Source organism: Typopeltis vanoorti, chromosome 7, assembly GCF_054136105.1.
Source record: "Typopeltis vanoorti isolate ZY-2024b chromosome 7, IOZ_Tvanoo_1.0, whole genome shotgun sequence".
In the NCBI taxonomy this organism is placed as follows: domain Eukaryota; kingdom Metazoa; phylum Arthropoda; class Arachnida; order Uropygi; family Thelyphonidae; genus Typopeltis; species Typopeltis vanoorti.
The window spans coordinates 1937271-1964882 of record NC_143555.1 but is presented as its reverse complement, the minus strand read 5'-3'; the positions used below and the strand labels follow the sequence as shown (position 1 = coordinate 1964882).

Below are 27612 nucleotides of genomic sequence, written 5' to 3'. Positions count from 1 at the left end.
AAACCCAGAAAACTTCCAACCAAGACTTAAACGTTGTTGGCAGGCAGTGCCAACAACGTTTAAGCTACTCACAGGCATACTAGCTGATAAAATATACAACTATCTTAAAGCAAATTCTCTTTTCCCAAATGAACAAAAAGGTAACAGCAAAAATTCAAGAGGCACAAAAGACCAATTGCTGATTGATAAAATGATTCTTAAAAATTGCGAACATAGAAAAACCAACCTTCATATGGCTTGGATAGATTATAAAAAAGCGTTTGATTCGGTGCCTCATAGTTGGATTTTAAAATCCACAGAACTATTCGGTACAAGCGAAAACGTACAAAAAGTTTTGCAATCCAGCATGCAAAACTGGAAAACAACGTTGGTTCTTAATAGAGAAGAAATTGAAGAGGTAAACACAAAAGGGGTGTATTTTTCAAGGAGACTCATCATATCCTCTATTATTTATCTTGTCGTTGATCCCCTTAACTAGAATTTTAAATAAAATTGCTCATGGTTATCAAACTGCGCAAAAGAGTGCAAAGATATCTTACCTTTTATACATGGATGATCTGAAGTTGTACGCAAAATCAGAGAATAAACGCGGATCATTGCTTAATACTGTGCACATATTCAGTCAAGATATATCAATGGATTTTGGCTTAGACAGATGTGCAATTGTTGGAATAACAAGAGGAAAGTTTGAAGATTTGAACGAAATCGAGATGCTCAATAGTGATATAATCAAGGCAATAAAATTCGAAGATAGCTACAAATATTTGGGAATTTTAGAAGCATCAGAAATTGTGCACTATAAATCAAAGAAAGAACTAGAAAGGAATGCATAAGACGACTAAGAAAACTCCTTAAGTCAATGCTTAATGCTAGAAATTTGATAAAAGCAATTAATACCTGGGCCATACCTGTTCTGATATATTCAGCAGGCATTGTTGAATGGACCCAGCAAGAGATGGAAGATTTAGACCGAAAAACTCGAAAATTAATGACAATGCGCTATGCCCTCAATCCTCGCAGTGACATTGATAGGCTCTATCTATCATCTATCACGCAAAAAAAGAGGTAGAGGATTATTACAAGTGAAGCAAGTTATTGAAGAAGAAAAACGAAATTTAAATGATTATCTGCAGCAAACAACAGAAAAATTTCTAATTGAGGTAAGGAAAGAGGGTTTATTTAAACCCATGGAGACAAAATTGGAATACAAAACTAACCAAGTAAAAGTGAGAACCGAAAGATGGAAAAATAAGGCATTGCATGGAAAATACCTTCACAGCATAGAGGACAGCACTGACAGCAACTTGACCTGGCAATGGTTGAGAAATGGAGCACTAAACAAAGAAACAGAATCGGTAATTTTTGCAGCACAAGAAGAGGCCATTAAAACCAACGTTATGAAGGCAAAAATACAAAAAATTCAAGAAGACAGTAAATGTAGATTGTGCAAAGAAAAGGAAGGAACGGTAGACCACATTATAAGTGGATGCAGCAAAATCGCACAAATTGAGTACCGTAAATGGCATGATAACGTAGCTAAGATAATCCACTGGCATTTATGTAAAAAAGTATGGGTTTGAAGTATGTAAAGACTATTGGAAGCATGAAGTTCACCAGAAAGTGGTTGCGAATGAAAAAGCTAAAATACTCTGGGATTTCAAAATCCAGACTGACAAAAGCGTGGAATGTAACACACCAGATATCACAGTGGTTGAAAAAAGTGAAAACAAGGGTGTTACGTATATCGAAATATCAGAACCAGGAGATAGTCGGATTGACAACAAAGAAAAATGAAAAAAATTACAAAATATCGCGATTTGCAAATCGAAGTTGAATGAATCTGGCAAAAGAAAACGAAAGTTGTTCCCATAATAACAGGTGCTTTAGGCGCCATCCCTAAAATATTGAAAAAACATCTAGAAGCACTCGAGTTAGATGGATTAAAAATTGGGCAGCTGCAAAAGGCCGCTTTGTTCGGCACAGCTTTCGTTTTCAGAAAGTATTTCCACAACTCATAGGCCCTTGGGTAGGGCTCGAATTAGTGGAATATAACCAGCCTTTTCTTAAGACTGAGGAAGCAAATCAAGCTTTGATGAATATTATATATACATATTTAAACAAACTTACCTTTCAGTATAAAATTTTGTACCATTCTCCACGTTCATTTATCATTATATTTCTTTTTTTTTTTTTAATTTCAGTCTGGATAGTTAACCATATATTTATAAATGCTTTCTGTGACAAGTTTTACACTGAACATGACACACCACTAGTCACCTGTTTTCACCAGCCACCCTCTCACCCACTTAACCAGTGTCATATCCGTCCCCATTTGTTCTAATTTGCGTAACAGAGTTCCATGTGGTATTCTGTCAAATGCCTTTGCAAAATCCAACAAAATCATCTTAAAATCATTTCCTTTATCCAACTCAGCAGTTACTTTATTATAAAAAGTTGGTAAATTACTAAGGCATGACCGACCCTCGACAAAGCTATGTTGACCCTCATACAGCATCATCATTTTATCTACCGATTCTTGAATTCTGTTTTTTACCAATTTTTATAATTTTATCACCACGCCTGAGATACTGATTGGTCTTTAATTTGCTACCGTAGTCTTAGAAATTGCCTGGGTTAAAGCGGTGACCTCAATCTTAAAGAAACGTATTTCATTTTTATTATTTCTTTTTTTGTTATTTTTTTATATTTTAATGGAAAAATTCGCACATTGGTGTTGGTTCACAAATTTTGCTTCCTGCGTATTTCGGCGCTTAATGAATATTAGTAAATATCTGCTTATTCATATAAATTTCATTTCAAAGGTATTGATAAGAAGCACAAAAAAAGCTTAAAAACGCAAAATCTTGAATATAAACTGTATTGAATATAAATACAATAAATATTATAATAATACATGTCTGTATTAACATTTTTTTCACGAGGGGGAACCGTGAAATCTTTTAATTTTCCTAAAGGGGGCCTTTACATCCATAAGTTTGGGATGCACTGGGTTAAAGCAGTAACCTCAATAGGATAATATACCCTTGCAAAACGGTCATTCAGTAACTCGACTATTTTATCTGCTTCTATTACCTCGTGACCATCATCACTCATTAAGATTAATCTTCCATAGTTATTCTTCCTCTTACTTGCCACATAACGAAAGAACTCTTTGGGATTTCCTTGCCATGCTGGTCATCTTTCTTGCCTGAGCCATGTACTGTTCATGAGTTTGCTGGTCACATTTTTTTTTTATATACCCTACACAACATTTTCTTCTTCTCAGCTCGTGCTTAATGATATTACTCATCCATCTAACGTCTATCTAATTAACCCTCCTTACCTTCGGTACAATTTAATACTGCTTCCTCTAGATCACCCTTAACTGTATCCCTATATCCCATGCACTCCTGTAGTGTTTTATGCCACGGAAGCTTAGAAATATTTAAGCTTCTTTCTAAGCATGTCAATCACATGCCTTGTAGTTCCACAAATATCCCCTCTTGATAGAATATTCCTCACATTTTACCATCTCCCAAGTCAAGACCGCATGATCACTTTAACCAATCGGAGGCAATGTTGTCATTTTGGTTATGGTAGCCCTTCTGATCCTATGACCAGGCCCAGTACTCTCACACCCCAAGTCCCCTATACCGCCTTAAGTAATTATCTCTCAGTAGGTATATAAATTCTATTTCCTACCTGCATTGTGTTCTTTCGTCCTTCCAGTCAGTATCTCCATAGCTGAAGCCCCCATAATAATAATCATTCGACCTGTACTCATTTGTACTACTTTGGCGATGCATGTCTTCCAGATCATGGAGCTCCCTCCCTGGCCTATAGAAACACCAACTCCATATTTTGTCTTACTGGCCTTAATTTCACAACAGATTGCTTCCAATGAACAACCGCTCTCACGCCAATCTATTCTTTTTGGTTACGATTCATCTGCTGTCATAAGCAGTATTCCTCCCCATCCTATCTTCTCCATTCTTCCTTAAAAATTCTAAATCCTTCACATTCTATCCTTGTAACTACATCGTCTGCTGTTAGCCAAGTCTCACTAGTGCCTCTATCTTTTGGCGAGGTTGCACTAATCAGTGCCAAAATCTTCTCCCTCTTATTCCTCACACTTCTGGCATTAGTATATAGAAAATGCAGCATCCCTTACCCCCCCCCCCCCACCTTTCCTTTCTGAATTGACTGTCCTATTCAATATTTTTGCTTGAGCGACTAGATTCCTCACTTGGTCATTCTCACACTCAATCACTTCATGGGTGCCTTCCCACAAACTCACTTGCTTCCACCCTAATTGCGTAAGTTTTCCTGAATTTGCACGCTCGGTGAACAAAGCTCTCTCCAGACACCTAACACCAAAACCATTTAGATGCAGTTCATCATCACTATATCAATCCTTCTTTCCCGCAAACAGTGACCACAGATCCACAAATCCCACATCATTCCTTCTGCACAATCTACGTGCAGACTCATTAGATAGCAACGCCCTCCTCCTCAGTTCGCCTCTATCATAGCGTGGTAGGAGACTTACATTCTTCACCTTCTCGCTCTTCAGTTTTGCCTCTTCTAACAACTCCTTTACACCCTCTCCCTCAAGAATTCTTTTCGCCTCTCAAATCATTTGTGCCAACCAACACAATCATTTCTTTCGACTTACCTTTTTGCATCCTAAGGATGTACCGAATGTATCTCATGAATGGTACGTATAATTAAAAACGACAATGAATTAAAATTTGTACATTATTTATGTTAATTATATACGTTTTATAATGTACGTGATTATAATTGTATACATGCAGGCATTATAATTATGATGTATGAAATGCATTTATAATTAATTATATTAATTATATATACATTTTATATGATATACGATTTAAAATGCAACAAAATTATATAATATGCGTACACATACCGACCATTGAATTAACAGCTTTTATTTTAGGCATGCAAATGTCAATACGGATCCCCTTCAATTCTCTGCGCAGAGTTCGAGGCCATATGGGCAGGGAACAGCCTTCCTTAAATACTTCGGTCAATTGCTACACCGAGGAAGTTCTGTTTGTCCTTGCAAACCTTCTCAGACGATAACGATCTTGTTCCTGATAGACTTTCTTACAACTACACTTACGCCTCTTAGACAAGCAATGCAGGTCATTTTTCTACTGATTGAACACCCGGAATATGCCATCTTCTGATAAACCAGTTGGCTCTGTCGTTTTCAAGATCGTGGCTCCAGCAAGAGGAGCCACAATGAGCCTTTATCGAATTTATATTAATGGGAAAAACAAAGAATCTTCACCGAAAGATTCTTTGTTTTTCCCATTGTGATCGACACTACTGACGATCACTGACCAGCAGCATTCGCAAATACTTGCCTAGAACACGTGGTGATGCACCTGACTAAATGCTTCGCATATACGCTGCGTAAGTGACGTTTCTATACAACTGAATAAAGGTTTCTAATTCAGTATGTCTATGACGTCATAAGAACTTTGAGAAGACCGATATCAGCTCTCCAATAAAGGTCTGTTATGAAATGCAGAGTTAATTACTAAATTACTTGTCTTATTTCAAACAGTTGATCATTTTTATGGCAATTTTTTTCTAAATGAATGTAAACAAGCAGAGCTAAATAAACTTCGAAGCAGACATATAAACAGACATGCATAAATATAAACAGAATGAGAAATTGATAACCAAAAGAATTAAAATCAAATATGGACAAGGAATCATTGTACCTTCAGTATACGTCAGTGGAGGTCGGTGAAAATTTTAAGTGGGGGTGCTGCATATACCGAAAAAAAAACACCTTTCTTTTCTTAATCAGTAACATTTTCTTAATATGCAAATTTATTTATTAATAAATAAATTTACATGTTAAAAATTGCTTTATTAAAAATATTTCATCCTCACCACGAACAAACACCAATAATAAAAGTTTCGTATCTCACAGAAATAACGCGCGCAAGCATACGATACACTGTCCAAACGAGCAGTGTCAGAATGACCTTGAAACATACATAAACGCATAAAGGTACTGACTTGATGGGTGAAGCATAAATGCTTTTCATATTCCCCTCCATCTGAAAAGGAAAGTTCTTTGGGTGGAGAATTATTGAGCTTTAAGCTCGCCCTGAAAGGGCAGTGAGTAACTGTGTTCAGCTGAGCATAGGATTGTCTTGGGTCTCTTGTATTTGCAGAAATCTGCTTCATTATAGTCTGATGCTTGTTTGATCAGTGGGTTCGGATGATTAATTGTCTTATTAAAGAACTTTTCAGCTAGGTCATGAAGAAGAGATGTGATGTAGGGAATGCTGACGTCTCTGTGAATTTGGGAGTTTCTGATGAACCACGGAGCATCCAAACTCATTCTCAGACATTTGTTTTGTATTCTCTGCAGCTTTTGAATATTTGTTTTAGAAGTATGACTCCAAGCAGGATATGCATAAGTTGTGACTGGGCGTATTACCATCTTGTATATGAGCAGTTTGTTCTGAATATCGAATTTATTTTTTCTGTTGATCATGGGGTAGAGCTGCGCTATTGCTTTGGATGTCTTTGAACTTATGTGTTCTATATGGTTGGTGAATTGTAGTTTTTTTATCCAGAATTACTCCAAGATATTTGACTGTATTCTGCAATGGGACTTTAACACCTAGTAAATGTATATCTTCCTTGATTTCAGGCTTTTTTCTAGTGAACAGTATGGCTGAGCTCTTCTGTGGATTGGTTTGAATTCTCCAGTCCATAAACCAATTTTTCCAGCGCGTGAATGCTGCTTTGAAGTCTCTTAATAGCTAGATTGGGACTAAGAGATCTGGCTAATAATACAGTGTCATCAGCATATAATGCAGTGATTGTTGAGCTTGGGTTTTGAGGGATATCAGCAATATAGATAGAAAACAGCAAGGGGGCCAAGAGTGAGCCCTGCGGCACTCCTGCCAGAACCTTGCATCTGGTGGATACAGTTTCATTTATTTTGACTTGCATGTATCTGTCTTTGAGGTATGAGTGAATTATTTTAACTAGATTAATAGGCATATTGAATGTGATGAGTTTGTAGAGAAGACCTTGATGCCACACCTTATCAAAAGCCTTTGCGGCATCTAAAAAGACTGCAGCTGTATGTAGGTTCCGGTTGAAGCCTTCGGAAATGTATTCGATCAGCCTGTGAATCTGTTGAACAGTGGAGTGGTTTTTTCTAAATCCAAATTGCTCATTTGGGATTATACCTAGTTTATCCGTTTGTAACTGAAGTCTTGTGAGGATTACTTTTTCTACGATCTTTCCAAGGTTAGTCAGAAGACTGATAGGTCTGTAGTTTTCAGGGAGTTGAGCGTTTTTTCCCATCTTTTTGATTGGTGTGACATCTGCTATTTTCCATGTTAAAGGGAAATACTGGAGTCCGAGGATGGCATTAATTATGCTGACTAGATTTACAATTGCTTTTCTGGGGAGTAGTTTAATTATTTTGTTTGTAATTCCATCTGAGCCTGGAGCTTTATTGTTGTTCAGGTGGGTTATAATGTTTATAACTTCTGTTGGAGAAGTAGGTGTGAGAGGTTCTAGGTGATCTTTTTGTTGTGTTATGGCCTGCCTAACTCGGCGGTGAATCTTGTAGATGAGATTGATGTTCAAATTTTCATATGAGGAGTTGCATTGACTTTCCAAGCTGTCAGCCAGAGCCTCCGCTTTTTCTCCATCAGTGTAAGCTATACCGTTCGAGGTTTGAATTGGGGGTAAAAGTTGTCTTTTGGTGCGGAAGGTTCTCAGAAACTTCCATATGGAGTTATCCTCAGGGTTCAATTTTGTTAGCTTCGATTCTCATTCTTGGTTTAGATGCTTTTGGAGGGCTTCACGTACATATCTGTTTAATTGATTCAAGTTTGCTTTATCTTGAGGGGCCCTTGTGTTATGATACCTCTTTCTGGCCTTGTTTTTCAGTCTAATCAAATCCATAATCTCCTCGGGGATCCGTCCACTAGGGTGAAAGACTGTAGTTTGGGTAATTGACTTTATTGCATTTTTGATTTGACTAGTAAAGTTGTTTGCAGCCATTTCTATCTCCTCTTTAGTGTGAATAGTAGGGAGTGGGCCAATGTGATCAGGTAGGATTCTGAAGAGTTTGTCCCAAGATATGAAAGAGTGGGGAGGGGAGAATTGTTCTTGTGTACTAAGTTGAAGCAGAATAGGGTTATGATCAGATGAAAGTTCATTTATTGTTTCCAGCTGATATTGGTATCTGATTTTTTTAAGGACAACTACAGTATGTCAAGTACATCTGAACTTCCAGTTGAGCTGTGATAGGCGGGCTCTGTGGGTCCGGTTACAACAATAGAATTTTGCGTTGAGTAATTATTTAGAATTCGATCTTTATCGTTGATTGTGGAGCTATGCCAACCTGTATGTTTGGCATTCAAATCACCAGACATGATGGAGTCAGTGAAGCCGAGAATGGAGTCCAAGTCAGATACCAGCAATGGAATGCTGGGTGGATTATATACAGCAGATTTTAATATTGCCAGCATTGTTGGTATTAAGTTCAATGCCTGTTATCTCTAGGTTCGGGGATTGGTCAGAACATTGTGGCTTAGGTAGTTTTTAATGTATATAGCTGTTCCTCCTCCGCTTCCGGTTAGTCTATCTGTTTTGTACATTGTACAGTTCCGTAATTTGGGATTATTTGCTGGTCTGAGATGTGTTTCGTTTACCAGTATTATGTCAGGATTATGCCTGTGAGAGAACTCTTGTAGTTCTAGAGTTTTATTGCTGAGTCCGTTGGCATTCCATGCCGTGATCATGAGAGTTGGGATGGAATTTTCTTCTATTCATTGTTGAGGGCTGTCAGAATTGAGTGGGTACCTTGTAGGAATCTTTTCGTGGAGGACGGCGAAGGATTCGTCATACTGAATTCTTGTAGCATGGTAGCTAGTGAGGCAGTTAGTACTGATATTAGATTTCAGCCTATATGATCATGAGATGGAGTAGCCTTTGTTCGTGCTGCCTCTACATAAGTTTTAGGCATTTGTTTCCTTTCTTGAGTTGTTGGGCTAGAGATAGTTTTTGGCTGGGGTGTGACTGGCACGGCTGTCTTGAGCATCGCTGAATTGCGTTGGAAGGGTAGTTTTTTGTAACCCTCGGTTATTTGGGTGTGTAATGCATCCCTTGTAGTTTGCAGGGTGAGGTCCTCCACAATTGGCGCATTTAGCTGGAGTGGATCTTGGTTTTGTACACGAGTCTGGTGGCCCTCGCCACATTTTAACACCTGTAATTTGCCTTGCAAAGTTTTTGGGCATGGCCAAACCTTTGGCACTGCCCAGTTGTTGATCTCTTCCTTAGTGGTTCAGTAGAAATTCTGAGGCCATATATCGTTGTTAATTCATAGATCTCTTTTTGTGTCTTATCAATTTCTACAAGTATCAGTGGCATTGGCAGTTTATCTGCTCTAAGCATCCTGCTCACTTTCACTGGTGTTAGGTTCCGACTCATAAGGTCAGTGGTGACTTCTTCACAGGTGACACCCTCGGTCACTCCGCGAAGCACAACCTTGAGATTTTTCTCACTCGGTAAAGCAAAAGTATGATATGGGAGACTTTTGTTATCCATTAGTCTTGTCAGCTGTCTGTAGTCAGTGACTGAGGCTGGTTGGATTTTGACTCCATCTTGATTTTTTGCCCAGGAACATGCAATTTTGTGTTCCCTAAGGGCTGTAGTGACAGTGGTCCATTTGTCCTTGTCTCTTAGTATTACTGGTGGAACCTTTTCGGTGTTCCTTGGGACTTCTAATGTTGGTGTGTCTTCATCCATCTGGTCTTCTATGGTTCTTCTTCTTTTGTAAGAGTGCTCCCCTTGAGAGATGTTTTGACAGAGGGATTTTGGTGACAGAGCAGCAATGAGATCCTCTCGTGAGATCTCATTCTCCTCCTCCTCTCCATCATTAGAGTGAATGTACTCTTTTGTGAATCCTGGCCAGTCAGTTTCTAATTTGCTTATTATAAGTTTGAGCACCTCTAGAGACTGCTCCTTGTTAAGGAACTGGATGTGATCTTTGATGTTGTCCATCTCAAAGTGGAGATTTCCTGTCAGCAGAGATGGGTTAAAAGCAGTATAATAATCCCGCAGGGCCGGGGGCCTGCCAGAAAAGTATCCTGTAGACCTAGACGGACTACTAGTAATGTTTGATCCCGCAGGGCTTGAAGCCTGCCAGCAAATGTCCTGTAGACTGAGTTAGTCTACTAGCAAAGTCTTCTTAGAACCTACTAGTTTGGGAAAAGGAGTATCAAAATCTCACTTGGCCACAGTTAGAAACCTACCTCCCTATAAAACCTTAATACCACCACTGGTCCTCATTGCGGGTGGGGCCTGCCGGCAATTTGAACTCTTGCACTTTTCGTGCAGAGGGGGAAACAGTAGGAATCACACTGTGTTAGCACCAGTGCAATGTGAGATTACTGAGAAACCTTGTATGCAATGTAATCAGGCTCAATCTAAAGTAACACGTCCGTTCTTATCAAAATCCGGTCATTCCTCCTTATTCACACTCATTCTTGTAACGTGCAATCACGAGCACAAACGAATATCGACGAGGCTAGTTGCAATTGGCCTAACGTGATAATTCTGACACTGCGTTAGATCGCAGTGCATTTGTTTCGTGTAACGATAATTGAAAAACTTTAATTCTTTTCATATTTTCAACAGTGATGCTCGTTATAATTCAGCCTTGTATCTATAATGAATAAATAATTACATGTTATTTTAACAGAATAAAATAAGACTTGCCAAAAATAGTTCACCCTCACCACGAACACGCACCAATAATAAAAGTTTCGTATCTCACAGAAATGACACGCGCAAGCATACGATACACTGCCCAAACGAGCAGTGTCGGAATCACTTGTAACGTGCAATGAGAAGCGAAAACGAACATCGGCAAATCTGGCTGCAGTGGGTTGAACAAGGTAATTCTGACACTGCATTAGATGGCAGTGTATTTGTTTCGTAATCTAAAGCGTTAATCGAACAGTTGCAATTATTAACTATTCAATATGTCAAAACATAAGCTTTTAACATGTTGTATTGCATTTATATAATGTTGTAAGCATTGTTATTATTTATATACACAAACAAAATTTAAATTTTTCCTTTTTTCTTTGGGGGTGCTGCAGTGTCGCATGCTTATGTACGAGCGGCCACTGGTATACGTCCTTTTAAATTTATAATAACGAAGGTCCAATTTTCAATACATCACTGTTGTAAGTGTTACAGCAGTGATGATAAATATATTATGGAATATATGGATTAAGAAAAAAAGTTTCAATGTTATTTACCCTACTTACATAAGAACAATATGACTGAAAATGATATCTTCAATCATATAAATTATATGACTAATACGATTATATAAATCATATTAAATTATAATATGAGATAAATTATGTCTTACTCACAAGGAACATTCCGAAACAACTGAATTTTGTAAATTTTGTACTGAATAATTATTATTTTATCTTTTTTCCATAAAATGTAATTTTATGCGAAAAATATTTTGATATTTTTGGGATTTTGTTTAACGTTGTTGAACTGATCCAGAATTATAAATCATCCCATTCTTAACAAATCTCTTCAGCTGTAACTGGAACCTGCCGCTCTCCTCTACCATGCCACAGCACATCTCAATTGATAATCTTATCGCTTATGTTTGTGTTCCATCTCTCGAATCAAAGATGGTTCATGACCTCTGGAGCAAAAATGAATCGAAACAATAATATTTCCCATAAGGGGGTTCTCATTTACTTTTATGGGATGAATGTTTCATAGGAAACTCTGTGCGAATTCCATGAAATAAATTCAAAGAAATTAAGAAGCTACAAAGAACTTAAAGTTTTTGAATATTTAAGTAAATATTTCTGCATTGAAAAAATGTTTAAATTTTTAAATAGGGTTTTATTTATTTATTTATTATTTTTTTTTAAACTAAGAGCTCAGGAAGAATGTTTGTTAGTAATCTAAGAAAATTATTAAAGAAAACATTACATTTTCATTAATGTAGTGCAGTATAGTATAGATTCGATGCGTTCTTTGGGGTCGGTAGGGTGTACGGGCACCTTTATTAATAGTGACACGTGACATACGGTATGGTTTTAATTTGCAACTTTTCATGCTAGCAAAGAATGGGTACCGCACTTGGGTACTGTTTGACAAAAAAACAAAAAAAAAAGCGCTGAGTATCGTTTAGTATAATACAGTATAACATTACACAAAGTCTAGTACAGCATACAAAATACAGCAAAGCACAATAAGAGAGCCTAGCTCAATCAGTTTTGACGAAGGCATATAGAATTCTAGTTTTCATCTCACAAAAAGGCAAATCGGCCAGGAGTACAGCAGTAATTTACACGCATGAATATACATTGAGGCACAGGACTGACCAACATCCTAAAATTATAATTATGAAAGTCAATCTGGACAGGCTGTGGGCCTTAAGCACCACGAAGTACGTCACTTGAGCGTGGTAATGAGATGAATTCAGTCCATCAATATTTACGTAATGCTCTTTTTGGTAAGGGGAAGCTTTAAACTTGAGCCTACCCCCGGGTTGCTTATTGTATGCCCATTCGGTACTCCACTGAGTGTTTTATTCTTCGTCTAAAAAAATAAAATAAAATAAAAAGTTAGTGCCAAATACAAATTTCATTTGCCATCCTCGCGTGGAGCCAATCTTTTTATTATTATATTTTTAATTTAAGTAAAACGAATGGGCTCCAAATATCCAGAGCTCAGGAGAACTCCTCCAAATATCATTTGCAAATGCACAATTTTTGACTCCATCACGTGATGCTCACTTGTCTTGGGTTGTTAATGCGGAATTGCTATTGTGGCAAGCAGAACGATAACCGTAAATCTACTTTCCTTAATGAGTTGTGATTTATATAGAACCTCTTGAATATAAAGACAATTTGCCTCTTACTAATCTAGAAGCAGTGAAGTTCTTTCCTCTTCCTGCTCTTGCCTTCCAAGGCGGCTCATCCTCACAGCGAAAGCAGACCGCAAATAAGGTGCTTTGTGTGCATCTCAGCGCACGTGTCTGAAACACGCCGGACAAGAATTGGATGATTGAAGACAGAAGAACAAGTCTGACACTCATGCGCAGTTACTAAAGATGGATTAGACGGATGGCACTTAATCGTGGTATGTAGCAGCACATTCGGTTTTTCTTTTATGCCAATCCGATAGTCACACACCCTTCACCGCACAGCTCAGCTTAATGGAAGACTATCTGATGAGAAATTAGTCAGCGGAGGGAATGCAATCACCTTCGATTGTCCAAAAGAAAATAAAAATTACGAGGATTTTCTTCATTTTATGTCCCCTAGGGGTATTTTTATGCCCAATGGCAGTTTTATTCGTGTCATAAGCTAAACTTGAAGCGTTGTTAACTATGTACGAGGAGCACTGAACCTTTTACAGTCAGTCCATAAAAAAAACAATAAAAAAAAAACGGCGCAGTGCACTTACACAGAGAAAAGTTTATATCCGCAATATGTTTTAAAATATTACTGTTTTGCATAAACAGTAATATTTTATTTAAAAATATTTAAAAATGACCGTCGATATATATATATATATATATATATATATATCGACGGTCATTTTTAAGCCTTCAGATGTAGACACTAGATCCACATAAGATGAAAGGAACGAAACGCACCGGACATGGCGAATCTGCGCATGAGCAAGCAATGTTATCTTGTATTTCAGTTTTCGGAAATATTTTCATATTTTAGTAGATGGAAAGCCTTATTATTTCTAAATATAATTAAATCATTATTATATATAATAATATAATATATATATAATTAAAAGTCATATAACGCAGCATATTTTCCTATTGCATTTTTTCCCTTTGTAAAATCCATAATGGACGATATGCTGATATCGAAATAAGGTGGAGATCTGGAACATTAGTTTATTTATCTTCTTTGACCTATCAACATTTGAGCCGAATAACAAACACTGTATGCTCAGTGGCCGTTTTCTAAGAAATCGCACGTGTCTCTGCGTGTGTCTATCTGACAGAATTTCGTATCCACTTCCCGAAATGGGACATTAAGTTTCTTTGCCTCTTTTACATTGTGACCAGCGGTTCATTTCATTATCTGAAAGAAACATTTTACTTTGATAAAGAATTTACTGTAATTTTTTTTCATTATTAAGAGAACTAAAATTTAAGCCAGCGTTTGTTTAGAGGCCGATCGAACGAGTAGAAAGAAAATTTTATTCTCCAGTTTCGAGCTATTTCAGAAGCATGAAAAGAAGGTGATCTGCTTCGTGGGAAAGAGCAATTCGAGCACTCTAATATTCTCATGAACAGAATTATATATTCCATTTAGAATCCTGAAATATTCGTTGGAACATCCGGGTTCTGCTTTCAAAACGCAAAATTGTAATGTAAGATCGAACCTTGCGGAAAATGAACTAATAAAAGGCGAGTATACGGGCACTTCGGTACGGTGTTACGACTTCGTATGAGAGAGTCGTTAAATACACAAGAGCCTCGCGATGTCCATGAAGTTTTTATTAGTTCATTTTTGACGGCTCCGCTACCAGATGGCGACGTTTCATAAATTTCGCTGTAATCATCTGTGGAGCCTGAAAACAAAAGAAGAAATCTCTCATCTCATTTACCCTCTTTTACCTTGCGGTGTCGAGGGTTTATTAATCATCGGACACTAACTGTTCACAGGATAAGGTGGTCAGCCCTGCGTCCCGGTGTATCCTACGTCCGTAGCGTTGAGTCCGTAAGTTTGCCTGTTTTGCGGGATGAAAAACCCCAGCTAAACTGGGAAAAAACCCTACTGCATGCTCCCAAGACCGGCTAACTTGGCTATGGCTGAGGAAGATCCTTAAGTTCCTCACGTCACCCACGGGAATCGAACCCAGGACACTCCTTCCCCAGGCATGGGGTTGCGAAACGCACAGCCACTAGGCTAACCACGCGGTCCAAAAGAAGAAATAAAAAGTGAATACATTTCGGTGTTACGTCACGAGCTGATCCTTTTGCGCTTAGGATTAAGAGCGAGATGCGAATATTCGCTGAAGATCGCAAGAGTCTTAAATGGAATATTAGGCCATAGCATATAAGAATATTTTCTTGCTTCTCCTGAATAGTGACGCGATCTGCAGACAGCGGCGCCTTTTGTATGAATAATAACGAATTATAATTAATTAATTATAAAGAATATTAATTGTGCTTTCATTATAATTATAACGAACACTGCGATAACGTCCAGGAGTTTTCGATTCTTGCTAGATTATTAATATTAACAATCAGCGGCGAGTTAACTGAGTGCAGCCCATTTATTAGATGTGGAAAACAATATGGTACAGAAGTAAAAAAGAAAAGACAGCTGTTATTTAATAGCAAACTATTAAAATGGAATTTAGATCTCGTTGCTTAAGATGAACGCAACGGGGTTCTCAAATCCATTAGTAATTATATTGTGAGCATTAAAACGACGAAGACGTGCCACCTTATTTTTATTTCAAAATACAAATAAGATATTCTGATATCCACAACGTGTACCCGTTAATAAATGAGACAAAATTCGTATAAGAATAAAGAGCAACTGCAGGGGAGTATTAAGTTAAGGGGAGATCATATTTTCAATATCATCTCCCCTTAACTTAATACATCGTTCGTACAAATTTTCGAAACACAAAACACCGCTGGTAAGGTGTAGTGTACAGCATGTTATCGTATTTTTTTGTTTAAATAAGAAAACCAGACTACTTATTGTTCTAAATCCACTGTTTCAACGTACAATGTGCAGGCGCATTGTCGTGTGGCAATAAACAGCAGTTCGGTATTGCTCTTCTTTCACTCGCCCCATCAGACGTTCAGTGACACCGACACTGTACCGATTGTTAAACGTTTAACCCTCTGTATAAATTCCTTATGAACAATCCCATTAACGTGGAAGAAAACCATGAGCCTTGTTTTGACTCGTGACTTCTACAGTCGAACCTTTTGCTGTCTTAGAGACATCGGCGATCGCCATTCCCTGCTTTGCTGTTTTGTTTCTTGGTGTTATTGGAAGCATCGCGATTCATTACTAGCCAAAATTCTCTGTAAAATGGTGCGATTTTCGTCAACCATTTGAGCGAAACTTTCAGCAAGAAACATTTTTGACACGAAGCACTAACACAGTCTCACTTAAATATCCTTATGCGATAACTAATGCGGCTATCGCAGCTTGTTGGAAAGGGCGCACTGTAGGACTTAAAATGATATACTGTTTTGTCCAAAGTTAACGTATGTGTCATGGATGTGCACAGAGTGCACATCCATGACACATGCGTTAACTTTGGTCCAATTTTTTTTTCACAAGAAACACCAAAGATGTTTATGCAATTGCCTCGACGTAACATCAAGGTAGAAGAAGTATGATAGATATCATTAACTAGCGCACTGCACATTACCGACAGCTGATACCTTTGCCGGCCATGTTTTCCATTAGTGTTGCGAAGAGATCCATGATCAGGTCTGAATAGCATGATTCAGATTTGTTTTCGCTCGCGAAACACTGGTAAATAACCATAGCGAAAGACCCCATTTACTTGGAAGAGGTGCGTATAGTAATTCTCAATTCATACCACAACATCCCACATGTCTATTGCCTAATCTCAGATAATGCACAGAATGCTAGTTAAACGCGAACCTTGTTTTTAATTGTGTTCAGCTGATACACAGCAAATCTTTCAAGGAATGCGAAGCAATGGATTTCAATAAGCAAAATGTTCTGGCTGAAATTCCAAAGGCGGATTCCATGATAAAGATCAGTCATCTTGAACTGGGACTATAACACATTTAAATGATTTTGTATTTATTTATTCCGTGTTAATATTGTAAAGAAAACGTTTCATTCTGGCATCACTTTATTTATTTATTTCTTGTGATGCCAGAATGAAACGTTTTGTTTACAATATTAACAGGATAATGAGCATCTATCTACTCTCAACTTATAACCGTCTAAGCAAACGTCTCACATCACTTTAGCAACTTTAAAAGTTACTAAAAAAGTGATGGAAATCTTAAAAAATACCAATCTCCCAAATGAACTGCTTGGTATCGTTTATATGATGACGAATTGGCTTATGTACGGCATGTAACACCTTCTACTCATATATTTATTACGCAAATAATAAAATTTATTTGTTCGTTTTATTCGATTCGCCAAAGTAAATTCTTGGAACAGTCTACTCGTTACAATATTAAAATACATTTTTCTGAACATTTATTTAAATATTTTGTGTAAAAATTGTACCACCAAAAATAACGTAATGTACCATTAGTGGTACATGTACCACAGTTTGAGAAACGATGCTGTACAATGTTGTATTGACAATGCAGGCAAATGGTAAAAGAAAGTGGTATCGCTTGCTACTCATATTCTTTGTACCCTTAGGAGAAGAGTTTCTTTTGGATTGATTCCGTATTAACGAGTCTGCCATTCCACTGTCACCAGAACTGAATTAGAGCGAGTATCAAAATATGAAATATTCCTACCCGTCAATGTTTTTTCGTTTTTTTTTTTAAATTTTATTTTCCCCAGGGTTGAGAGAGCAATACACATTATCTCGAAGTAATATAGAAATAGTAGAAGCATATGCAAGTGTCAACGAACGCTCTCAGCGTCCAGACGTTCAGGCTCAGTCAGGAAGCAACGCATGAGGTGAAGGTTCAAGAAACTCCCTAATACGCCAGTTTTATTTCATTCTGTTTTTTTATTATTATTATTATTACTTTATTTGCTGCACCAGCCAAACGAATTAACCGATTTGATGTCAGAATACTTAACTGGATGTGAAGGGTCTAATATTAAAAAAACGAACCATTTCATTAGTGGGAATCTTTATTCCATTGAAAACGTTTGCTTTCCGATGGATCATCTCCCTCCGTCCAAATGCTTTGATGCACATGTGTTGTTGCGGACTTCACGCCGGGCACCGTCTGCTAGAGTGCTTTGTTGCTTTAAATTAAATCCGGTGTCGACAAACGTTTTATTGAAGTCTCGAAACAGACTTGTGTGCTTCATCTGAAAACTTGCCGGAATTTCTATTGTTCACTAATCACACTTTTCGTCACCTCCCACTTCAGAACCTCTGGGCTCGTCTAGATGTGGTGCGACGACCACTTTGTTTACCACTAAACGTGTTCGAGAACTTTCAATAAGGCGGGCTAAACCTTAAATTAACGTTTAAAGCAATAAATGCCTTTTGTCAGTATTACAGCATTTGTTCCTAAACAGAAAACGTAATTCCAAAGTTGTTTTGGGAGCATCATCTCCCTGAGATCCATCTCCCAGATCGCTGGTAGTTATTTCGTGATCACCCATTATTTAGACACAACATATCAATTATGTACTATTATGTTTATAATGTATTATTCCCTGATAGTTTTTAATAATATCACACACACACACACACACACACACACACACACACACACACACACACACACACACACACACACACTGTCCAAAAAGAAACCGAACTTTTTGAAAACAGAAGAAACTAGTGGCGCCACCTGTTGAAACTTTTTGTTGTCGAAAGCGGCAACCTTCATTAGTGTTGTGTCAACTGTTTATGATATTTGTTTCATTAGAAGCAGAGTTATAGTGCCAAGAATGACATTGTGTTTTGACGAACGGTCGGAAAATGGATTTCAAACAGACAGCTGCGATTGACTTTTGTGATAAACTTGGTAAAAGTTTTACCGAAACGCATGAAATGCTTCCAAAAGCATACGGTGATGAATGCTTATCCCATACTCAAGTTTACGAGTGGTTTAAGTGATTTCAAAGTGGTCGTCAGACGTTTGAGGATGACGAAAAGCTGGGCCTTCCAAAAATTGGACTGAGCGAAGTTAACATCCAAAAAGTACGTGATAAAGAAAACCCGAAATCGTCCGTGAGGTTGATTGAAGATGATCTGGTGATTCCAAAATCAACTGTGCACAACATTTTGACCAAGAGTTTGGGCCTTCGTAAATTGAATTCGCGATTTGTTCCCCACGTTGACCGACGACCAAAAAATGTATCGAATTAAACACTGCAAGGACCTCATTAAAACCGCTCGTAAGGACTCAAACTTCCTTGAAACGATCGTTACTGGTGACGAAATGTGGTGTTTTGAGTATGAACCCGAAACAAAGCGCCAGAGTGTTGAGTGGAGACCACCAGAAGAGGGGCATCCGAAAAAAAGTCGCGTGGAGAAGTCAAAAGTAAAGACAATGCTGATTTGTTTCTACGATTCCAAGGGCATTATCCAAGGAATTCGTTCCGCCTGGCCAAACGGTCAATGGTGAGTTTTATGTCGAAGTTTTGAAGCGATTGATAGCGAGAATTCGTCGCGTACGGCATGAATATCGTGACGACCGACCGTTCGTCAAAACACACTGTCACTCTTGGCACTATAACTCGGCTTCTAATGAAACAAATGTCATAAAAGTTGACACAACACTAATGAAGGTTGCCGCTTTCGACAACAAAAAAGATGCAACTGGTGGAGACACTAGTTTCTTCTATTTTCGAAAAGTTCGGTTTCTTTTTGGACAGAGGGTGTAGATATATTTGATTCACTTGATGTTTTCTTTCAGTGCGTTTTCCAGTCGATCTCTCACGTAGCAGTGAAGACTTTTCTCCCTAAAACTGGTGTTTCAACCGAAAAACAGACAAAGTGGTCGCAAAATACACTCACTGACTGACTCATCTGACTGCAACATCTCCATAAATGAGGGTAATTCAGTTAATGGTTAAGGGGGGATTTCAAAGCCTCTGTAGTCAAGAAGCTTCCATTCGAAAAGCATCAACTGGACAATATGGTTTTGGACCACGAAAAAAACCTCAAGGGCGAAAAGCCGATTCGGTTTGCATTAAGTGAAATTCATCTTCATCATCATCATCATGAATCATGGGCTCACTGCCCGTTGATGCCTGTTTCACTATCTTCTTCCACCTTTCTTTGTCCAGTGCACAGTCTCGCAGTTTTTTGTACGCCCATTCCGCACAAGTCTTTTATATCGTCTATCCATTCTCTGTATGGTCTATCTCTTCTGTTTAACCGATCCAAAATACCAAGCATAAATGTCTTTATCTTCCGGTCCTCACTCATTCTACAGATGTGTCCAAATAATTGCAGCTTCCGTTTTATAATCTTCTGCATTAGATTTTGTTTTGGTTGTATCTTCTGATAGAGCTCTTCACTGGTGATTTTCTGTGCCCATCCTATTCTTAGAATCTTCCTGTAACAAGTTCCAGAATTCCTTTTCTTGATTCCTTATTTATTACCCACGTTTCAGATCCGTACAGTACACTGCTGAAGATGCATGTTTCCAATACCCTTAGTTTTGTTTGCAGACTGATCATTTTGCTTTTCCAGATGTTATCCATGGCCTTCAGATTTGTTCTTCCCTTTGCAATCCTGATCTTTACTTCTTTTTTACAGTCCAAGTCATATGTCAGTTTACTTCCCAAATATGTGAATTGTTCTACATTTTCTATATCAGTTCCATCCACTTGTATCTTTTCTTTCATGTTCTTCTCACCAAATACCATTGTCTTTGTTTTTTCCAAGTTCATAACAAGTCCAAATCTCTTCCCTTCCTCACTTAACAGTTTCAGTGTTTTTTGTAGTTCTCTTTCGTCTTCTTCAATAATAACAATGTCGTCTGCAAATCTCAGATTGTTAATTGTCATTCCGTGTACAGATATTCCTTTGACATCTTCTTTCACTTTATCCATTGCTCTTTCTAAATGTGCGATGAAAATGCTTGGTGATATTGGGTCTCCCTGTCTAGTACCTCTGCTTGTTTTAAACCATTTCCCCAAATCATCACCTATTCTAACTGCTGCAACTGCATTCTCATAAACATCTTTTAATATAGCTATTAGTTTTTTTTTTTTATCAATTTCATAGGATTCCAGAACTGCTAATGTCACTTTCTGGTCAATACTGTCAAATGCTTTTTGAAAATCAACAAAGCAAGTATCTATGTTTTTTTTTTCTCCTGGCTTTCTCTGCTGTTAACCTCATTGTCAAAATCTGTTGAATTGTAGTTCTATCCTTCCTAAATCCTGCTTTCTCGTCTGCAAGGTATGCTTCCAATTGTGTTCTCAATCTTTCTGTCAATATGATCATCATCACTTCACCAAGATGACTTATCACGGCAATTGTTCTATAATTTTTACATTCTGGCTTATTTCCTTTCTTGTATAACGTTACTAATATTGATTTCACCCCTCCTCTGGCATTTTCCCTATTTTCCATACCATATTACATAGTTGGTGCATTTCTGTAACCATACTTTCACCGCCATATTTAATCATTTCTCCAGTAATGTTACCGTTACCAGGACTCTTGTGTTTTAGCCGTCCTATTGCTTTTTCTACCTCTCCTCTTAAAATGTCCATATCATGCTCATTACCTGGTGGTGATATCTGCTTCAATTCTTCAGTGAGTTTCCCAATGCTATCTGAATCTAGCATTTCTTCATATAACTCACTACAGTATCTTGTCCGCCGCTGTACAATGTTTTCTTTATTCATCAATACTTTGCCCTTTTCATCTTTAATTGTGGTCTGTTTTGGTTGCCACTTTCTATTAATGGTTCTGATCATTTTGTGTACCTCCCTTGTTTTATGTTCTCCATAGTATACCGTTCTATATTGTTGCATTGGGCTTCTAACCATTTCATTTTATCCATTCTGACTGCTTTTTTCGCCTCATTACACTTTCTTCTATATCGCTCTTCTATTTGTTCGGATGTATCCCTTCTTATCTTCAAAGTACTAACTTCAGTGTTTCTTGTGTAATCCATTTCTTCTTGATTTTCTCTTCTTCTGGTACTGTTTCTTCAACTGCATCTTCTATCGCATTCATTACTCTTTTCCCTCTTAAATTCGAGATTTTTTCTTTCTCCACACTTTTAAGTTTCTCTGCTAACACTGTTCTGTACCCTCTTCCCATTTCTGCTTCACTTATTCGTGCTGTATCTCTTCTATTCTGATGTTGGGGTTTATATATCTTTTTCAGTTTCATCTTGATATTTGCAATCACTAAACTATGGTCCGAGTCTATATCCGCTCCTTGAAAAGTTCGACATTGCTGTACTGATGTTATCCATCTTCTTTTAATCATAATCATATCAATCATGTTTTTGGTTTTCCCATCATTTGATTTAAGTGAAATTAAGTGTCATTAATTCCTAAAAGTGTCAATTTCCTAAAAGAAATTTGACATGCTCTTTTAGGTTTCTTAAAAGGAAACCTAAAAGAGCATGTTCATGTACGTGGTGCTTGATAACTCAAGATGAAATCGATTACATATTAGTTCAAAATGCAAAAAAAGAAGAGAGGTAACTAATAAATTTAACTTGAAAGCAAATCAGACGAAACACCCGCTGAAATCCTGACGCCCTACTTATTTGAGGCGTAAAGAGGCTATGGTCATGATGCGTCCCAGGGTTTCTGTTCCCACCCTTTCTTGTGACGGCTTTGCCGAACGCACTCTCTTCACTGTAGTTAATAAATTAGGAAGCGAGCACCTTCTTATTGGTGATACTCGCTTCCTAACCATCCTTCCAAACCAAGGTATCCTTTGCCATGGTTTGGCAAAGTTTCGGAAGGCTTCCTGATCAGCTGGCGAATGAACTGCTTGAGGTCAGTAATAATCTAACACAGACCTGCCAAATTACTATCATTCTCCCATTTTCTTAACCAGCTCTTCGTCCAAATACACCGTTGATGTCCGAGCTCTTAGCAACTCTGTCCCTGTCCTTTTCCAATGCTGCGAAAACGAAACGAAAACCGTTTTCTTTTCGTAGCGGTCATCTTTCTCTCTATTTCTTTTCCTTTCAGTATTTAATTTTAAAATAATTCTTAATATTTCAGAATTAGCCGTGTGTTGGCTAAATGGAGAGCACCTTCCACTCTCCGGCCATTGAAGCTTGAATTACACTGCACGCATGAATGCTTGTGAATGTCTTTTCGTTGTAGATGATTTTTATCGCCCCATGTGATACCAACACCACGATGGAAGCCTTAAATGGACTGAAAAAAGTCTCATGTTTGTCACAGCCTTACAGGGGTGCGATTCATATAAAAACAAAACAATCAATTTCTTACTTTCGGCTTTACAGTAGAAAACTTCGTATTTATTTTGTTTGTTGTGAAGGATTCTGTTTTGTAACCGAGTTTTCTTAGTTGTTTGAGAGAATAACAGCTCACATTTTCTGAAAGCTGATTTAAACATCGTGAATGAGGATTTAGAAATTTATCACAATATGGTTTAAAGTTAATTTTCGGAAGTGTCCAGAAGTTAAATAAATTCCATTTTCGACTTTCCAAAAGTCTGTGAATTTTCAAATTTGGCAGACGCAATATTAGGAATGGTAGCAGTAAGAAAAGTGAACAAACATTTGCGAAAATACACTTCTGAACTGATTATTAGTATTGAATATTCTCTAGCAGTCTGTTTTTGTTTGTGTGTGTAGTGGGGGGGGGATTTCCTAACCACAAAAGGTAGTAAACTTACGGTACATTAGTACCGCGTGCAGCTAAGAAAAAAAATTAAATCATTTTAACATTTTTTTTTCGTTTTATATTATTTTAATTGCCAAACACAAAACTATCAAGCTACTTCAGGCCTCCAATAATTCTCCATACTAGTGGAGCACCCACAATAGAAGCCTTTCATCTGCTGACTAGAGTGCCTGTTTCATGGGTCGAAAAAGTCTAGTTTCCGAGAGGAAAATGTCTCCCAGAATCTCAGTGCTTTCACTGGAGTGGGTAGAGACGAGCCCTCTGTTAGGAAAGACCCAGGTTACGTTAAGAGAGGAGACCCATCGGCAGATACAGCGCACAAGTATGGAGATGACAGTAATCGCGCTACCGTTAGTAAATTTTGGCTTATACGAAGTTAAGGTCATTCGACTTAACAGGTAAAGAAAGATAGGGTAGACGAAAAACTGAACATCAAATAAATCATTTGTTCTAGGAGGATGAAGAGAAATCAAAAACTAAAATCGAAATATTCTTTAAAGAATTAAAAATGAAACAAAACATAAGAATTGAGTTAGTCTAACAGGATGCCTCTGTTATCTAATGGTCCGTAAGGGAGGAAAGATGTATTTCTCTCTCTCCCTCTCACACACACACCGAATATACTAATATAACGAAGAAAAGTGCCAATATGAATATGAATTAATCATTCCTCATCACAGCATCATATGAATGCTTTAGTACTTTTCAAAATGTGCTGAGCCACAACCGACTAAACAGTTATAGAACGGGTTTGCTGAAAATATTGAGAAGAGATGTCAATATTTGTTCGCAAAAGTGTTGCTGGTTAATACTGGCACACAGTGCAAATAGTCGTGTTTGGACACTCACTGACTACACAGGTACCGAGCGAAATCAATATGTCAGGAAAGTAACTGCTGGCATCAGAAAAATCAATGAAATCCCAACTGAGGTCTGAGGCATGGTGAATGCGCCTAAAATAATCATAAACCTTGTTCTTTCCGAATCTAAATCTTAGCGGCTGCTATCAACTGCGCTCTCTACAGTCCAAAATAATTATTTACGTGACAGAATATTGTGGAAAGCAAACGACCGGAATTTCTTCATCACCAACACACGAGGAACTTCTGCAAAACAAATATAAATTAAAACTAAACCCACGACTACATTTCTTAAAATCATTTTCTCACTCTGAACCGAAGCAAGAAGAGAAACGAGATGAGAAGTTTGTTCTCTCCCTAAGCTGAGCTACACGCAGAACTTCAAATGATGACAATGCCCTCTTCGCCCAAACCGGTTAACTTGTCATGTTCGGTTGTCGTGAAATACGTTCCACTTTGAGCATATCTCGTTATCAACATCTGCTAATCCGCCATACCTTTGCTAATCGAACGTTTGCCCTCTGCCAGGAGTTCGTATGAACAGCAAGACAAAGAAGAGAGTTCAATTCGCATGTAGAGACAGCAGCAAGTCAATGCGAACTTGTTTTCAACAGCATTAACAGACGATGCAGAAATATTCTAATGTTAGGTCACTTGACTAATGAGTGTACAGTTTTAGAAGAAGTTAACAGCCTGTGAAAGTGGAAAGCAAGTGGAAAGTTTCTACACTCGGTCCCCTTCAAAGTTGGATTTGTTTACGGGCTTTTCGTAGCCTTTGCGAGCTGTAGAGCAAGTTGCGTTTGGTGGAGTTTTTGTCTCAACCTACTTCGAGCATGCCGATTTATTTGTTTAGATTATTTTAGCGCTTTTAGAGAACCGAGACTTTTGATAGCTGTTGGGAGCTTTGCTTGAAATTGGGAACGAAGGTTTTTATTTCTTACGAATTATTTCGGGCAGAGAACAGTGCTAATCAATCCAAATATGGGGAGGAAGGGAATGGAGATATTACGAAAGCCATTCCATTTGGCACCATTGCAGTGCTAAAGGACATTACTTCAATAATTAGTTCTATGTTGATGTAACAGCTGAGATGTCCATAGAGGCAACTGCAGCGCCATCACATTAAACCAACATTGGCTGAACTATTTTTGTCAGTAAATCATGTGTATTCTTTGGCTAGTTTGCTGGTTTTTTTGGGGGGGATGAAAGAGACAGCAAATTGCGGATAGTAAAAAAAAAAAAAAACTCCGTTTGTGATCAGCCAACTGATAGAAGATCGTCAAAATATACGAAAGTGGAAGTGATTGGGAGAAAGGAATTCAGCAGAAAAGGCAACTCGGATGAGGTTATGGTCTCGGTTACCAAGATAAGAGCTAACGCCATCTTTGGAAGGAAAAATTTATGTCAAATCCACGAAAGGTTGTAAATCTGTGGTACGTTCAGGTCTGCGGGCGGGTTGAGGGTTTGATTATCTGGAAACTTTGCTCCAGAGGTGAAATATGGAACTTTTTTCAAGTCACTTCAGGTTTCTAATAAAGCGAATATTAGCGGTTCGCCACAAAGAGACGAAAATCGCCATGGAAACTGTCAAGGATGTTGGAACGATTGAGAGGATTATCCATTACGTTGGTGGCTAGGTCTGTGTTAGGTCCGTGTTAAAAGAAATTCTTGGGCATTGCTTACAGCTTGAGTTGTGGAAACCGAACCCTCCCACATAAAAAAGACCTTATTGTTTGAGTTTTTGGATTACACTAAATCTAGCTTCAGGCATAGATACTGAATGAAGTCGGTGTATTTTTATTTTACCATGCTTTTAATGGTTTGTATGATTTTTTGTTTATTAATGATTTTCATGGTTTTTTGTTTTGTGAGTTTTTTTAATAATGTCTTTTTGTTGTTGCTTTTTCTATTTTTATTCATTTATTTATTTTAACCGTAGCGATACTGTAAAATGTCTGTGATACTATCCATAGTTTGGGACGAAGAAGAGTTTATTAAACAGTAGGGGATATAGAGAGGGAGTCACAGACCGCGAACGTTTCGCTCACAGAGAGAACCAGTCAACTGGTCATTGCATAGGTTTAAACCAGTGGTCGCCAAAGGGGTCGATATGACATTGTTAGGGATCGATTCGGGCTCAGAGGTCGACTGAAAAATATAAGACATCATTGTATGGGTAATATTTAATTCGGTTAACTTGGATTACCTCCATGACAAAAGACATGGAGGTAATGACAACGCAATTAAGAGTGAATCGTGGGATCAGCCTCCATCTTGCAGGTCCATGAATAGGACCTGTAAGATTGAGTAAGGTCATGAAAATAGTTACTGAGGCCAATCAAGTGGGCCAAAATGACGTATTTACCAATAAACGGATGTTGGTGGTTCCTGCCGGCCGGCGCAGTGGGAGCGAGATTGCAACACATACGTGGTTCTTATTTACTGATACAAGTATTCGATCCCAGTCTCATTTTTGCGCATCGACATACAAGTGAGCGTTAATGTTCGAAAATTCATCGACATACATATTATAATTCAATCGTTATTCATTCACGAACTAAACTTCTCTATGTTGAAGAGTTGAGCAGCACTGGTAGTAATACCAGTGATATTAATACCAGTAGTTTATTAATATCACTAGTAGTACCCGTGATATTACTAGTGATAGTAATAGTAGTAGTAATAATAATATATACTATATTATACATACAATAAGCACTGTAAAAAATAAACAATCTAAAAACTCACATAAGCGTCTTTTTTTTTTTTTTTTGCTTGTCCTATTATAATTACGTAATAGTAAAATATAGGGGGTCGATAAAAAAGTCAAGAAACGCTTGAAGGGTCGACGGGCAAATTTGGCTACCCATGCTTTGAACAATGAATCCCCCCCCCCCCCAATGCGTATGACTGTACAAGAACGAGCTGTCAAAGGAGAAGGATGATTTTTTTCTTCTCTTCTGCACGTTTCATTAAGCGACCCAAATTGTATATTAAGGATTTATTATTGTCCATTTTCGTAGGCTTGAACTACGAAAAGAGTAAGGGGAGGTTGGTGTTTCGGAAATCGTAGAGCATCAAATAGATAAAACTAAGAAAGCGCAGTTTACCGACTGTTTTTGAACTTAACA

The 27612-nt window shown here is 37.8% G+C and overlaps 1 protein-coding gene across 1 annotated transcript in view; it reads right to left on the bottom strand.

Annotated features, from left to right (window-relative positions):
• Positions 1–27612, bottom strand: part of Cad87A (cadherin 87A) — a 1045423-nt gene that overhangs the window by 878311 nt on the left and 139500 nt on the right. The window lies entirely within an intron of this gene.